We start from the raw sequence: 17250 nt of genomic DNA on the forward strand, positions 1-17250 counted from the left end.
TGTGAGGCGCAGTTCTGTATGTAAGTCTGTGTGTGTGAGAGTGCACGTGTGCAACTGACCTGGCCTAGCCTAGCCACTGTCTTGAAAAGTAAACAGGGACCACGGAGGCAAATCCACTTTGCCTCCAGATCACAGCTTTCGAGGTCTCTTGTATCCTTTCCATCTTCATTCTGTTGTCCTGGTATATTTTGGTTTTGAGTAAAGATATGTATCTGAGAGGCCCACAATAATGGTATGCAGGCTCCCTGTTATAATTAGTATATTTATTTCACAGTCTTTCCTTGATGCATAAGGAGAGGTATATCGGATGGATGCTCACAAAGAGAGATGCTGTGGGTCTACACAGGAAGCCTGTAGCCCAATAGGAACACAATGCATTGCTGATAACCCCCAGGCAAAAGTCTCTCACTAGTGGACTGTGCTTCCCTGCCACACAAACACAGGTGACACCAGCTCTCTTCTGGTTCCAATCTAGACATGAAAACAGAAGGGTGCACCTCAAAATCTGGATGCTTGCTTCATGGCCGTGCATTGGAATGCGCCTGCCGCGGTGTTCTCTGATGGAGTGCAAACTGGCTACAGGCTTTGAGTTAAATTAACCACGCGACTCCCTGTTATTGTTCAGGGGGAATTATGTGCCCAATTTCCCCCCACTGCCGCGTTGCAAATTGAGTCCTAAGTGTCCCGTGAAATGGCTGCATAATTTGTGCATTTAGGAACTGGTGGCACAAATGTGTTCGGAGTTGGAAGGCGACAGAGATCCAGATGGTTTTTCTTTTCTCTTCTCCCGCCCTCCACTTCCTTTCTTGTCTCATTCATTTAAATATGCCTTTCTCTTCCATAAATTCATCATTATTATAGTCAATTTAGAGATGGGGAGAAACTGAATGCAAATACCCCTAATACTCACCATCGCAGGCTCTCACAGGGCTTTACATTCGTTGCCTTCGCTTCAGTGTGTGTGTGTATGATTTAAATCCCTTTTTACTCAAGCAAGGAGAAATAAATGGTTCCAAAGTTCCAGTCACTCAAACATCTACCTTTTCCAACCTCTTTCAAACATCTTAAAGATGCCTAAATCTCAATAACTCTGTTACTCTGGGACCCACGTGTTTATTACATTTGAATAAGAAAAAAGAAAGAAAGAAAAAAGAATACAATAAGATACTATCTGAAATGCTTTTTTAAAAAATAAGCACATATTTTGGCAAAAAGTGTAATATTTATTTATTTATTACTAATATACCGCCCTATATTAATTAATTAATATAAATAAATCATACTTCTAAGGGTGATGCATTTGTGAAGAGAAATGGGAAAGATGTCTAAACTCCCCAAAGGAAATTAAGACTGACTGGAAGTGTCTGAAAACATGTGAATGGTTGGCAGTGCAATCCTACACATGTTTACTCAGGAGTAAACCCCACTGAGTTAGGTGGGACTTACTCCCAGCAAAGTGTGTCTAGGGTTGCAACCTCAGTGTGGTTAAGAATGCACTTCCAGAAAAAAGGATGGCCTGTCCTGCTTTCGTAATTGTCCTTCAAACAGCAGCTTGATCAGAGCAGATATCGGCATGTGAAGCTTTTTATGGCACGGAGATAAGGATTATTGTCTGCTAATACCAGTAGAACAGGCTGCTGCTAAAGTCACAGGAACACAAGTTTCTAAAAAGGTTGGTAACTTTACTGCTAAGGCAGAATCCACTGAGTAAGCCCAGCTGACATGAATGGGAGTTTTACAACAGCACTTCACAGTTCCCATTCATTTAAACGGGGGTGTGCAATTGTATAGAGCAGGGATGGGTAGAAAGTGGATTTCCAGATGTTTTGGACTTCATCTCCTAGCATTCCTGACCATTGCAATGCCAGCAGGAGTTTCTGGGAGTTGAAGTTCAAAACATCCACCCTTGGCGTAGGGGGAACCTCCTGGTGGACTATCCCTCTAAACCACAACTTCCATCTTTTCTAGCCTTGGCCATGCTGACTGTGGTGATGGGGATGAGTCTAGCTCATCTGGACAGCAGCAGGTTGAGGAAGGCTTTTCTAAGCTCTCTGTACAAACTTTGTTAATTTTTTTTATCTTTCTGTCATACTCCTAGAACTAGTTTCATTTTAGTAAGTCCTGACAAACATGATAATAGTTCAAACATGTTTTTATTTTGTTGCAAAAATCCAAGTCTGCACAATTTGGGGTCAGGGGATAGGGTGGGGAAGAGAAGATGCAAAGTAATAGAAATCAGTCCCTTTAGTGAAATGTGGCCCCTCTTTCCAACTTCAATATTTCCATCTGAAATGGACTATACCATGAATAACATTAGATGTTTATAAATAAATAAATAAAAACACTTTAAAATTGCATATTGACCTCCTTAAATCAAAGAGACTAACGCTGCCCTTAAAAGTGGTCTATTTATTTACCACAAGTACATTTGGCAGGAAAGTTTTTCTTTCTCCCCCCTCCTTTCTTTTGAACATTTTTACATTTTTGTAGGAGTTGAAGTCTTCCAGTGCAATACTAGAAACAGAACTTTGCAAAGAAACAGGAAAACAAAGCATCTATATTTTTCTAACTCTCTCCAAGAAACAATTGGCCTAGGAACACTTGAGCTCAGATTATAAACTAGCTGCCTTTTTATGGAGAGTAGCATTGTGTTTTTAAAAGTTGCATAGCAGGCAGAAATCAATAGGTGAAACCCTTCTCATCAGTGCCTCTCCATGGCAGGGAAATCTTCCCCTCCTGAATTCTACCAGTTATGCAACCTGTGTTCATTTAAAAAGAGAAATCTATTTAGAAAGCCCATCCTTGGAAAAGTTGGCCCAAGTATGATGGAGCCAACCCATGAAACAGGCACTGAATTAGGGGCATAATAAAGAGGCTATTTTTAATTTTATTTTAAGGCATATTTGTATACCACCTTCACAAAACACACACACTCTAGGATGGTTTAGAATACAATTTAAAATCCAAAACAACAATAAATATGTATAATAAGATATTAAAATCCAGTAAAACAGCGGAGTGGGAAAAAATCTAAGTTATCAGTTCTTAATCAATATAAATTCATTAAAATGCTCAAGAGAATTAAAACAAACACCAGGCAGAAAAATCGTAAGTATGTTCTGTGCCTTAGATAGCTTTCTTAGAGTTCTGACTGGTTCTGATTGAAGCCCAGCATGGATCACTACCCCAATGACATCGGGGCCACCAGCCTCCACTGTCTCAGAGGGCAGCACCTAGTTTTAAGTCATTGGCCTCATGCATGCAAAGCCTGTGCTGCTGAGCTAGGAATGGATGAGAAATTCAGTTCAGTTCATTTTCGATCAGGATTTACCCAGTTAGCACCTTTGGGATCGAACACAGATTTGGATACAATCTGCAGTTGAAGTCTGTACATTTCTGAGCTTGTGATGTGATTCCCAGACCAAAATAAATGCATTCGACAGCATGCATACATCTGAAAAATATGCATGAAAAAATGTGTGCTTTTGGGTGGGGGCAGGGGGGAGCACACAAATGCGCTTTAATCAATGGGAGAAGAATGCGTACATTTGGAGTTGCATACATTTGGAAAATACAAAAATATGCATAGATTTTCATGCAAAGAGAAAAAAACAAAGTTCACAATCTGATACGGACTCATGTTGGAATGAGCTTCATGAAAGAATTTAGAGGACTTGAGCGAGCTTGAGTTTCACTGATTTACACGGAGCTATGCTTCTGTCTATGAATGTGTGCATATAGAAGGAGGCAACAATCAGCTCATCTATGGGCTAGATTAGTAACTTGAGTGGGAGCTCAGACTCTAGTGAACAGATACGAAAGAGGGCACGGCTCCTGCAGCTTTAACTGTTGTGATGAAGAGGGAATTTCACCAGGTGCTGCATGAATACAAATGACACCTGCTGAAATTCCCTTTCCTATACAACTGTTAAAAGTTACAGGAGCCCTGTCCTCCTTTCCATATGGTCATCCTACACCTGTCCCTTAAACACATTTCCATTCCCTACACACTCATCATTTGCCATCTGAGGCAACCACCTCACTCTCCCTAATGGTAGGGCTGGCCTTGGACAATACTTGTGGTACCTTTTTCATCCATGTTGCTAAATCAAAAAGGTTGCCTAGCAGCTGAATGGCCCTTCTTCAGATGAAGTTACTTACAGGTGCCAGCTCTGACAGAACTCCCACTTACTCCCACTTGTAGCACAATAGCTAATCTGTGGATATGTTCTTTCTAGCCCAGAGAACCCCACTTTATAGATTGTATAGGAGTGTGTGAAAACTAGCTTTTGATTTAAATGTTTTACTGCCTAAAACAAAACAAACCCTCCCCATCCAAAAGAGGCTTCATTCTAATTGATGGGAAATTGGTTGTTTCTTGTCAGGTTATTGTTCATTTCCTGATCCTTAATGACTTGTGTTTCCAACCAATCAGGACACAGATTTGGGTTCTCATAAAATACCTGTACAGTCCTCATGCCATTGAACTCTACGCTACATACTTTGAAGACATTTTCTCAGTTTAATGTGAGCCCTAAGAGTAGCTGTTCGAAGTCCTCCTGACACTAGCAGATATAGATTTTCTAAGCTACGCTTGGAAACTTAGGTTTATACAGTTAAGAAACACACAAGTGCTTTCTGAGTTGCAGCTCATACTGCAAATGTAAACATGCAGTATTAAGATAAAACTCTTACATGGTCAGACTTCCAAAACCTTTGTTTTGTTCACCAAATGCTCCTGCTGTTGTCACCACCAAGTTCATTTGTGGGGTTAGTGTGAGGCTCCCACACAAAATCCTATTGAGATGAATCAAAGTTGCAGAGCAGCAATATTTAGTGGACTACACCCTTAATTAGGGTGACCAACTGTCAGGATTTCCCCGGATTTGTCCTGGTTTTTGTTCTTTCCATGGTGTCAGGGGAGATTTTCTATAATTTTCAATAATGTCCTGGAATGACACACCTTCCCCTTTAAGGCTGCCATTAGCATGGCAGGAGGGAGTGACATGCTTTCTTGAGGCACATCATTCCCCCACCCCGAGCTCCAATTGAGGTCTTAAAGGGGAAAGTGGGTCATTCGTGGACATTATAGAAAAGGCCCCAATTGGAGTAGATGGTGGTGGTGCAGAATGAAATCCTTTCCCCTCCTCCACTCCAATCGGGTTCTTTAAGGTGGTGGGGGAATAACGAACTTTCTGCAGGACTCAGAAAGCTGCTTCCCCCCACACACAAAGTGTCCTCTTTTTTGGTTTCCCAAATATGGTCACCCTACCTTAATAATCAGAGCAATTTCTAATCAGAGGAAGAAGAATGGGTGTAAATCAGATTTAAGACAGCTGAAAGCTGATCATGAGAGATTATTGTTTAACCCTTGTCAAATAAAAACCACAGAAATAGATGGCACCTTTTTCATGATTTTATTTGAGCGGGGGAATAATACATACATATATACATGCCCTTCTCCTGCACACAGCACTTGGGAAATGACAGTTCTTCCAGAACTTTCTCACATCTTGCCAGTAACTGTTCTATGTTTTGTGGTGGTGAAGTGGGAGGTTCTACCTACAGGATCAAGGTCCTATATAAACACCTACATAAGTCATCCTATTATGCTATATGACCCTATTAGAATGTCATACAGGAGGCATTCTATACAGACAAAAGTAAGTAACTTCCCATCATTCTGCCATGCGAGCCATTCCCAGTATCCTGTTTACATCACAAGCTATTCTCAAAGAGTGCATGTTCTACACAGGCTATTACGGTAATTTGATAAGCCAGTTCTTCGTGATATGAATCTTTGCCTTCGTTAAAGGGAGGTGGGGGGGGGACCATAGCATTTTGATGGCTCACAGGGACAGTTCATTAAGCAATCAACCCTTTTAATGAAATATTTCTTTGTTAAAATATTCATTGATCTGCTGCAGTTTTGCATGGAGAAAGGAATGCCCTGTGTCCCAAATGCTTTTCTGTCGAGTCCTTCCAAGCACGCACTTAAAACAGAAGATTGTGCCCCAGCATTACAAACATGGTAATTCACACATCAGACCTTGTCAGATGACCTTCAGGGAGTCCAACCAAAACCCCTGGGTGATTCAAATATTTTTCTCCCCCTCCATTGCACCAGTATGCCGAATGACTGCTGAGGTTTTACATCCCAGACTATGGTCTTCTTTTGAGAAAAGCAAACGTCAGCTCCTCTCCAGGAGAGGAAGAAATAGACAGAGCTGAGCAGAAAGAAAATGGAATGGACAACCTGTGTATTTTTGTATGTGCTGTTACAGATGGCTAGAATTCATTTGCCCCCTATGCACTGGTCGTGGGGTGCTGGGTAAAAGTCCGTTTGCATTTGCCCAAGATCTAGGTAGTCTGAATTGGTGTAAAAGCACATGAAGAGGGGAAAAGTTGAACAAAACATGAAAGGAAGGGATCAAGTCAAGAAGCTGGTAAAATAATAAGAAAGGTGAGACAAACAAAAAGAAAACAAATTTGCAGTTTTTCCACTTGACAATGTCTTGGCTTCTATTAAAACAAAATTGAAGTGAGTGAGTGGATCGGAGAGTTGCCTCGTGTAAATGAAATTGATGGGCTGATGTAGCCAAGGATCTGTCCCAAATCAGATTAAATGAACGCTGGGCCCTAAGAGAAAAATAAAAACAACAGGAGAAGCATAAAACCGCAGAGCAAGGAATATTCTTACACAGCGTTATTTAGTCTCTGCTTTGTCCCATTGATTTCAGAAGGATTACTCACAGCTGACTCTAAAACAGTAAGGAGAGAAGAATCTAAATCTAAGGAAACAATGCAGACAAGCACCATGAGTGGTGTGTACAGACAGCCTAATCTGTATGAGTAACATTATTTGAAAAGCAGATAAATGAAAAATGAAACCCAGACCTGCTGTGTCTAAAGAAGTGAGTGGTAAAGTGTTCATGGCTCTGGGCGGGTGGTACTACAGCCTTGGTCTTTTTCCACCTGGCACGAAGCAAGCCGTACGCACAGGTCAGCTGTTCAACGGTCTGGAATTACATTGTTCTCTCGTGCTCAAACACAGCCTCTGAGCCCACAGCTTTTCTCCTTTTGGTCTGAGGTTTCAGAGACGTGATGCAGGCTCCCTGCTGAGTAAGCCCCATCTGGAACTGAAGATTCCCAGGTGAAAGGGGCTGAGGGGTGGGGAGGGGAGTCAGAAGGCAGGGGATGGTGTAGGGTATGTGAGGGAGGCAGCATTCCTAGTTTCAACCACTCAACAAAAACAGGTTTCCGTTTGAGAACACCCTATGACTGGCCAAAAGTCCTTTGGAAAAAAGGATCTCAGCTGAGAAGAGAACAATTAAAGCCTTGCTAGTCAATTTTTAAAAAAATCCGTATTTTATCCGTAGGTCTGTACTAAATTAGAAATGCTAACGCCGACTCAGTGTGTTAACTCATTCCTCACAATGATTGGGAGAGTAAACTTTAGGGTGTCAGGCAGAATCTCTCTCTCTCTCTCTCTCTCTCTCTCTCTCTCTCTCTCTCTCTCTGTGTGTGTGTGCGTGCGTGCGTGTGTGTGTGTGTGTGTGTGTGTGTGTGTGTGTGTGTGAACTATACTGCTATCTCACCTTTACCATTTTTAAGCATGCTGGATTTCTTCAATGAGGGAACACAGTGCCAGGAGGTGTTCAAACAAACAAACAAACAATGAAAAGCTTCCTGAAGTGTCAAGGGAAGAAACGCCAGTGCTGTTTTTGAAACATTTGTTCAGAACAAATACTAGGTGATTGCTCTAGCCAAGGAGGACATTAAAAACAACAGAAAATTAAATGTAAGCTCTCAAATGGGTCAGGCATCATGTTACTCATTTCTAGCGATATCAACGGTTCAGTAAGGGCCCATGATATTCATGCGACTTCAGCAGCATGGGCAATAACTATCCTGTGCAATTAGCAGGGAACAACTGCAATTCTTTGCATTATAATGGGGGAAAGCCTTCTTTTTTTAAAAAAAAAATCGTGTGTGGAGGGGTGTCATTTTTAGAGCATTCTCCTGCTTTGGGCATTTACAAACTAGTAGCACTGATGCCTGCCTGCCTAAATGTTGGTAGTGTTTGGCACTTCGGGAGTTGATTGCAGGTGTTATCCGTTTTTGCTACACTCCCACCTACTTTAAAACCATCCTGCATGCACATCTCAGTTTTCTGGAAGTCCAGGATGAATGCTTCTCATGACACTCCACATTAGAGCCAGTAAGGAGGACCACATTCCTTTGTGGATATTTGTTTGGGAAAACATGATGCAGTCTCTTGTTGACTAAGGCTAGTGGGTTGGCTTTTAACCCAGTGCTGAGAGGAGCATGTTGTTTTTAAACGTAGAGCCAGGAGATTTCTCATCACTTACTGTAAATGTATCACATCATTTCACAGCCTTACGCAACGGGAATGTAGTAGCCAAGGGACAATGCCATGGCCACCCACCTAACTCTTCTGCCTTGAACTGAAGCAGGGATTTCACAATCATTTAGCCAAGGAAGATGGTGCCAACATCCCTGCACCAAGGAGGAAGACACAAGTGGATAGATTTCCAGAGGATAGCTGTGTTATTTTATTGCCGCAAAACTAACAGAACATCTTGTGGCACCTGGAAGTTGTGGCATAAGCTTTTTTGGACTTTAGTCCACTTTATTAGATCCAAACAAGCAGAAAGGTATCTGCCACTCTTTCCATTTTTGGAGCACCTCCCTTTCCCAGAATTGCTTCTTACAGGCCATAGAATGTTGGGTACTGCTTTAACTTTTTCATTGATTCTAAACTCCTTTAACTTTTTTTTTTACACTCATGGCTCCTGCACAATCTTTCCGTATGCTGATCATGCATGCCAAATCCATGATGTTACCGTATTTCTTCAATTCTAAGATGCCATCGATTGTAAGACACACACTAATTTCAGTACCACCAACAGAAAAAAAGCTTTGATTCTAAGAAATAATAAACAGACCCCCATTTTTAGAGATGTTTATATGGGGAAAAAAGTGTGTCTTAGAATCAAAGAAATACTACACTTGATCTTAGCCAAAAGGCCGAGAAGCAATATAGTACAGTAATACAGTATTTTGTAATAATACAGTAATATATCCAAATAGGACAGAATTCTTTCTCCATAGAAGTTTCAAGGAGTCAGTCTTTGAGTGAAGGTTTCACAGTTCAGCTGTTTTTGAACTGGATCCAACTTCTGCATGCAATCCTTGGGAACTGGCTACTGCCGCATTGCCTGGAATTTGACACACGACAGTCTCGACACTGGCATCCTGACCGTGGAATCCCTTCTCACCTCATATATGGGTGTCACCAAATCATACAAGTCAGCTAAAGACCTATTTGTTTACACAGATTTTTGACTGAAATATTCTCTCTTTCCTTTTGCTGCATTAAGCATTATTTATGTTACTGTTCTTCCCTGTTTGATTAAGGGTCCCCCCTGCAATGTGGTATTATTTTAATGTGTTTTATTGCTTGTACACTGCTTTGGAATTATTTTATAATGAAAATTGGGTAAATAAATAAATACTGGGCCAGGAAGCAGTCAACCTCAGTGGACCTGGCAGAGGGGACAGAAACTAAAACCCAGGAGATTCTGAGTCTCCTCATGGCATCTTGGTGTATATGTGTATTACAGTCTATAAGAAGTATATTTGAAAAACAGGCCAAAGAGGAAAGAGGACTTCAGATAAAGGCCCTGAAGGCTATGGCTGTCAATTCTGAGGAGGTAGAGTGACACTATCTCTCCTTATTCTCACTTATTTTCCTTTGCGGGATGTTGAGTAGGAGGGATTCAGAAACTCACATATTCCTTGCTCTAGTTACATTTCAAACAGGAGTCATAGTGAAATGTTGTTGAGAGTGGGCTGGGGGTGGTGGAGGGAGGGAGGGAGGGAGGGAGGGAGGGAGGTGTTGCGGCTGGACCCACTTCAACAAGAAAACACCCATTTAAATAGGAACCAAAGAAACTGAAGTAAAAAAAAGTAGATTCAGCTATATAACTTCAAAGATGAGTCAATCTCCAGTAGAGAGAGATGCAATTTACTTCCAAAAATTCTCCTCAAAAATCCCTGTGAATTCTTATATTGTTCACCAGCTGTTCTTTTTATGTGTGTATTTGACATCTGTTGATATTTGATTTAAATATTTGGCTTTTATTTTTCATTTCAGTATTGAAATGAAAAATAGTACTTTGTGGTACATATCATGATATTTGGAAGGATTACTGCAATGGACTCTGCATGGGGTTCGGAAGCTGCAGCTTGTGCAAAATGCAGTGGCCAGATTAATAACGGAGACCACAAGGTTCAAAAATATAAGACCAACTCTGGCCCGTCTGCATTGGCTGCCTGTCTGCTTCCGAGCACAATTAAAGGTGCTGGTTCCAATCTATGAAGCCTTACACAGTTCAGGACCACAATACCTGACGGAATGCCTTTCCCAACATGAACCTACCTGTACACTATGTTCAACATCTAAGGTCCTCCTCCAGGTGCCTACTCTGAGGGAGGCTCGGAAGATAGCAACAAGGGAGAGGGCCTGCTTTGTGGTGGCCCCCCAATTATGGAATGATCTCCCTGATGAGGCCTGCCTAGTGCCAACATTGCTATCTTTTTGGTGCCAAGTCAAGATTTTTCTTTTCATCACATATTGTTTTTAGGTTCACAGCTTAAAGTTGTTTATGTGTTTATGTTTATTCGTTCAGTCGCTTCCAACTCTTCGTGACTTCATGGACCAGCCCACGCCAGAGCTTTCTGTCGGCCGTTGCTTATAGTTGTTTATAAATGTATGTTTTTGTATATGTTGCATGTTTTTGATGGTTTAAAATTTTGTATATCATTTTAAATTGTTTTAATCTTATGTAAACTTCCCAGAGAGCTTCAGCTATGGGGTGGTATAGAAATGTAATAAATATTAATAATAAAGTGGTATTTAGTATTGATTGTTGACGGTGTTTGACATGTGACATTGTCAAATCAAAGCAATCTAACATTTCAGTTTTTGAATTTTAAAATTTCAACTTTTCAACAAAACTTTCAAATTTGAATCAAAATTCAAATCCATCTTTCAACTTTTGCATTAAAAACTGAATGGAAAAAATTGTTCTAGCTCTAACCTCTTTCTAAGTTCACTATTGTGTGCCCAAGTCTAAGGGTTAATGTAACTTGGAACAGTTAGGGCCTTGAGTCATTTTAACTGAACAGTAGAGAAATATGATTTCCCTATCACTATACTACTACTATGATGGGACAATCTGCATCTACCTGAATTTCTCACCGCCAGATAATTATTAAAGAACAGCAACTATGCAGTAGAAATTGGCAAGCCCTAGGAACAATAGAAAGATCCAATTTGATGTTATAATTGAGAATTATTGAGAAAAATGTGAAATATATTATGGAAACAATTCAGAAAATTATGGCTGAGATGTTACAAACATCTTCATTGGTTGTTAATAGCCTTTTCCCACCCATTATGCCAATTCAAAGGAGGGAAAGATCCACCAAAAGATGGCCCAGAACATCCTAAAATGAAATGGTCTTATTCAACAGCCCAAGCCTTTTATTTTCTTATTTATTTAGCATCTCTATGTACACGGCACACATTACAAAGGTTTATAATCCAGAATACAACGTAAGGGAAACAACAGAAATGGGAAGGCAAATAGAGATATGGCTAAACAGATGGGAAATGTGCGATTATTCAGCGTAGTAGGATATAGGGGCTAGAAGGTTCCACCAAAGTTTTCATGGAAAAATGGATTTTGAGGAGGGATTTAAAAGAAATAAGAGTTGGCATTGTGGAGGTAGTTCCATGCATAAGGGGCAGCAAGGAGTTGTTTGAAGGAACATGAGGACTTCAGATAGCAGCAGGTGGTGGACCTGGACGAGCAGAGGTCACAGGTTGGGATGTGTTGGGATTTAAGAACAGAGAGATGGGTGGGGCAGGGAGTCTTTGATGGTAAGGAATGAGAAGGATTGAGGAATGTATGTGTTTACTCAGACATAAATATCATTAGGCTCTATAGGACTCCCAGAAAAATGTGCATAGAAATAAAAATAATGAGATGGGACTTTGTGGCAAACTCCATAGATTTCTTTGGGACTAGCCACAACTTTTTTTTCCTGGAATATGCCCAATGTATTAGTTTCAAAAGTCAGCTATCACCCAGGGCGACATACTGTTGAAAAAAAATACATAACTTCATTAAAACTTTCCATTTGTAAAACATCAGAGCAGAACAGGACACTGACAACCATTATTATCATAATTTTTGTGCCAGTAACCCCTTTTTTTTAAGTACACTGCACATGTAGCATGGAAGTTGCATTTATGTTGTAATTTTTAACAAGCTTTAATTCCTGTTGTTGAGAAATGAGCAAATGCTTTAATTAAAGCAGAGTTCTTTGTCCAGGTGAAAAAGATTTAAATCTATACTTTGATAAAGCTCTGCAGCTAGCAGCAATTTTAGTCACAAAACTGTGCCATTATATTTAAACCTTGACATATATCCTATGTTTGTTCAAATTACAAAATATATATACTTAAGTTCCATATTTCTTTGGGCTTGCACTTCGAAGAGAATGGGGGAGAGCAGCAGGGAATCAAAACTTTTTGTTGCTCAAACCAGACAGTGGGCCTGACATGGAAATTTGCGGTGTGTAGAGTCATGCCTTGTCACATGACCTGCTGTGGCCTATTGATGTTCAAGAGGTTGCTTGCCACCACTCTGGCTGGTCGTGTTGTAATTCCTTTCTTCAGCTAAAAGAGGATGGTGGCGCACAGATTTCTCACAGTGTTTAGTTACTAAGTTGAGCACCCAGTGTGGGCTTGTGAATGGACAACACTGTATACAAGATAAGGGCCTGCAAGTATACCAGGTGAGGTGTGTAATTTGCAAGCGGGTGGGGTGGGGGGAGGGGAGGAGAGAAAGAAGAGAGCCTTTTGCCACTTTCCTCCATCTTGTTCCAGCCTCTGCCATTCCCCACAATGCTAATCTTTCATTGCTGGGTTGTAACCCAAGTACCACCACAATTTCCCTTCAGAGAAAGAGGGAGTAAGAGAGAAAGGTAGGCATGAGCAGTAAAAACAAAATAAAGGTTTTTTTTCTTTAAGGTTGGATTTGGGTTTGCTGGGGCAATCCACAACTGTCCTGTAGTTCTGATCTTTTCTTAAAGGCCAGGCACAAGCAGTCGTGAGACAGCAGTGGTAGCTTGTCAGCTCTCCAGGAGTTGCTTCAGAAGATTCCTGGAGACTCCAGGCCAAACCTGGAGGGCTGGCAGCCTTAGCTTAAAGATAGCTTTGGGCCGAGAAATTGAAGTTTCCCAATAGTCCTTGCAGCAGCTCCAAATAGTCCATTATAGCAATATGTCCTCTAAAATTATTAGCCCCCTAAATTTTTATTAGCCAGCATATCTATGTCAGCTGTTTGTGGCCTAAAAGGAGGTTTTGTTTTTTGAAAAGTTTATGTGCTCGGTTGCCTTCTGGACATTTTTATTAGCCATAGGTAACCAGGTAAGTGGCTATTTACAATCCTGGGCAAGCATATTAGAAGTAATCCTTGACATTGTGAAGAAATAACTGACAGGTTTTGATCAGGTAAGAAGGGACACAGCCTTTTCACAATACGGAGCTGGTAAAAGGCATTGCTGGCCACTACTGTAAACTAAGCCTCAGAAACAGCTGAGGATCCAGGAGCGTACCCACACTGCAAACCTGAGGAATATGGGGAGCCTGATCAGCACCTACTATAGATGTTATGCAATTGAATTAAACCTCAGTTAGAATCCCCTCTGAGGCTCTGTAGACCTACAGATGTTTCCAGAATTCTTCAAGAGAATGTTTTTCTGGGAATGTACTGCTGCTTTCCTATGAGAAGTGACAGCTTTCTCAACCTACTTTCTCTAAAGCCTCACTCTTGACTACTTTACGTTAAGTATAAAGTTTCCAGCCCTACGCTTAAGAAGCATACACAAAGAATTGTCTCATCATCTTACCTGTATTAGGTCACATCCTCTATATGATTTCAGACTTCATAGACTTTGGTTAGTTGCTGTTATCAGAGTTAATGGAAAATGATAAATAATATTTGTCAGATTTCCCCCCCCCCCAAAAAAATGTTTAACCCTATTTTGTTGCATTTGATTTTCAAAAATGTTTTGTGTTTTGATTTAAGGCACAATCCTATGCACATTTAGACAGAAAAAAGACTTACAACTCCCAGCATGCCTTCTTTTCTGTCTAAAGTTGCATAGGATTGAGCCCTTATTGCCCTTAATATAGTAATGATTGCCCAGTCACTCAGCCTAGCCTATCACACAGGGCTGTGATGATAAATTGGTGGTAGTGGAAGACCATGTACACTCCCCTGAGCTTCTTAAGAGAAGGGTGGGAAAAATATAATAATTATGCCCTTACCATCTTAAAAATAAATTAGAAAATTCATAATTCAGATACTAGCATTTTTAGAAAATATTAATCAAAACCAGCCTTATCTCTGTGTATAAAGAGAGGCAATAAAGAGATGGCTTGAAAGATAGAAGGAAGAGAAAGTGGTCAGCCTATGTGGTTTATCAGGTTCTAGGAAAATCTGTATGCATGTGGTCTTACAGTTAAGGCTCTTCCTTTGTCCATTATTTGCAGTTTGTACCATTTGAAAGACCAGGTCATAGCATGAGTGCTTCAGAAGATGATAGCAATGACAGTATAATAGTACAAATATTCGGGGCAGTAATGTTACTCTAGAATTAAAGAAACATTGACAGTTTGGTATTGCTGGATCATAGAGGTAGCATAATAACACTTAACTAATCAAGGCCCAAAGAAAATAATAGGTGCAAGCTATAGAATTAATTGATAAACCCTGACAAGTTTCCAGCTAAAATACGCTCGTCAGCAAATATTTTCTTTTTCTATTACAGAAAACTTTATTGCAACCCTCCTTGCACCAGGACTCATAAGTGCATGAGGCTCACTCAGTCAGTGGATAAGGCCCAGACCCACAAAAGGCAGCACAAAAGGGAACGGAGAGCTCTTTCTGGTAAAATGTTTTAAATTACATGTTTTAATTTTCCTTTCCTTTCGTGCAAAGCAGTGGAACTTACTTATGTATAGCATGTGAGAGGATTGCAGACGTGAACCACAATTCTGCATAGAGTTAGGCATGCCTGAACTCCATTGATGTCAATGGACTTTAAGAGTGTATAACTGTGCATTGGGCCTCTGTCCATTAGGGGGGGAAACACATTTTAAATTAAGTCTTTGTACTTCATTGGTATACAGCTGTTTCCCTTTATAGGAGCGTGTTAATTTGGAGTATTAGAAATGTTGTATTTTCACAAAATGTAAAAAAGGTATTTTACAGCAATACAAATTTATTGTATAGTCTAACTTCAAATAGCTAATTCATTTTGTCTACAAAACAAAACACTGACAGTGCAATCCTATACTGTACATGCCTACTGAAGTAAATCCAGCTAAATTCAGTTGGTGGTTACTTCCAGGTAAGTGAGTATAGGATTGCAGACTGAAAGCGGTTTTATGATTTTTCCCATTGTTGGGAGGACAGGATATGTTCTTTCTCTGGATAGACAAAATGGAAAAGTAAACCATCAACACAATCCTTATTTGCATTTTTTTTCTAATTAAAAAAGAAAAAGTTTTACGCAGAACAGAATGTATGCTTTAAGGGTGTATTGTAGTAAAGAAGCCACTTGCCTTTTTCCTTGAATACTTGAGAATTTTGACAGTGTATAATTAGTGCTATTTACTTTGATATGTCTAACAGAGTGCAAGTATTTGTAGCATTAGGTCCTTTGGTTCTTTCTGCACAACCTGCTTTTATGCAATAAATGCACATTGGCTTCTCAATTGTTGTTCACACCAGCCATGGCTTCTTTCAGGGCTACACTTATTTTGCGAGCATATTGCATTTTCTCTGCACTCAAACTGCAATAATTTTGTACCTGAGAAAATATGATAAGCCAAGATGACAGACTGTGAGTGCTGGGCAGTATGTTGTTGCATGACTGTGTAGTAAACAGTTACTGCAGCCAAACCCTGTAGAAGCCAATGATTTTATTGTTTGCTATGAAGAAAAAGTGAGTAATGGTCATCCAAGAACGTATGATGCACATACATTTCGTTTAGTAGAGAAGCATAATTAAATAACATACACCCACATAATTACTGGGGACGGCACCTCTGTTTGACTATTGTCTCTGCACCATTAGCACCATTCCTGCATCATGTTCCTTGTTTACCTCAGTCGGTTTGTGCAATGTTGGGGTGATGTATCTGCACCAGTATAAATGACAGTGAAAAAACATCATGTCCAGTTACTACATTCCTTAACAGAGAACAGGTGTCGCTTGTCACATATTCTTCAGTTGAGACTAGTATTACGACAACATTTTTTATTTTACTTATTCATTATTGCATTTATATCCTGCCTTTTTTTCTCCAAGGAGGCGTACATAATCCTCCTTCTCCCCATTTTATCCTCACAACAACAAACCTGTGAGGTAGGTTGGGCTGAGAGTCTGTGACAGGCCCAAAGTAACCCCATGTTGCTGTTGTTTTTGCTGAATGGGGACTAGAACCCGGATCTCCCGACGCCCAGTTCAGCACTTTAGCCACTATACCACACTGGCTCTTCAGGTTTTATAATTTACACTGTAAGAGAGGGAGAGGAAATTTGTGGCAATCCAGATGTTTTGGACCATAACTCTCATTATCTTTCACCATTGGCTATTCCAGCTAGGGCCGATTGGAGGCCAAAACATCTGGAGGGCTGCAAGTTGCCTACCCTTTCTGTGCAGTTTATTTTTATTTATTTATTTTATTACATTTATATAACACCCCATAGCTGAAGCTCTCTGGGTGGTTTACAAAGTTCTCTGGGCGGTTTAGGAGCAGAAGAGCTTCTTAGTGGGTATTAAAGCCAATAATTCTTATAAATAGTGGCAAAAAAATCAGTGAGAGTAATTTGCTTTCTGATAATACAACTATCAATATATAATACGCTGTTGCCAATGGATTCCATGATATGTGAATAGTAGGGTTTATTTTAGGCCGTAGTCCTAAGTAGGCCCACCTGGAAGTAAGTCTCATGGGAATCAGTGCAACTTATTTCTGAGCAAGTGTGCTTATGATAATATTGTTACAGTTCAATCTATGCAAATTTATTCAGGAATAAAAACCCATCATATTGTAGTCGTGAAGCCAATAAATTTGTTGCT

The 17250-nt window shown here is 40.2% G+C and overlaps 1 pseudogene; it reads right to left on the reverse strand.

The window, feature by feature from the left end:
• Nucleotides 1–8981: 8981 nt before the first annotated feature.
• Nucleotides 8982–9063, reverse strand: LOC134413458 (U2 spliceosomal RNA; annotated as a pseudogene).
• Nucleotides 9064–17250: the final 8187 nt, after the last annotated feature.

This window comes from Elgaria multicarinata, chromosome 1 (genome assembly GCF_023053635.1).
Source record: "Elgaria multicarinata webbii isolate HBS135686 ecotype San Diego chromosome 1, rElgMul1.1.pri, whole genome shotgun sequence".
Lineage (NCBI taxonomy): Eukaryota > Metazoa > Chordata > Lepidosauria > Squamata > Anguidae > Elgaria > Elgaria multicarinata.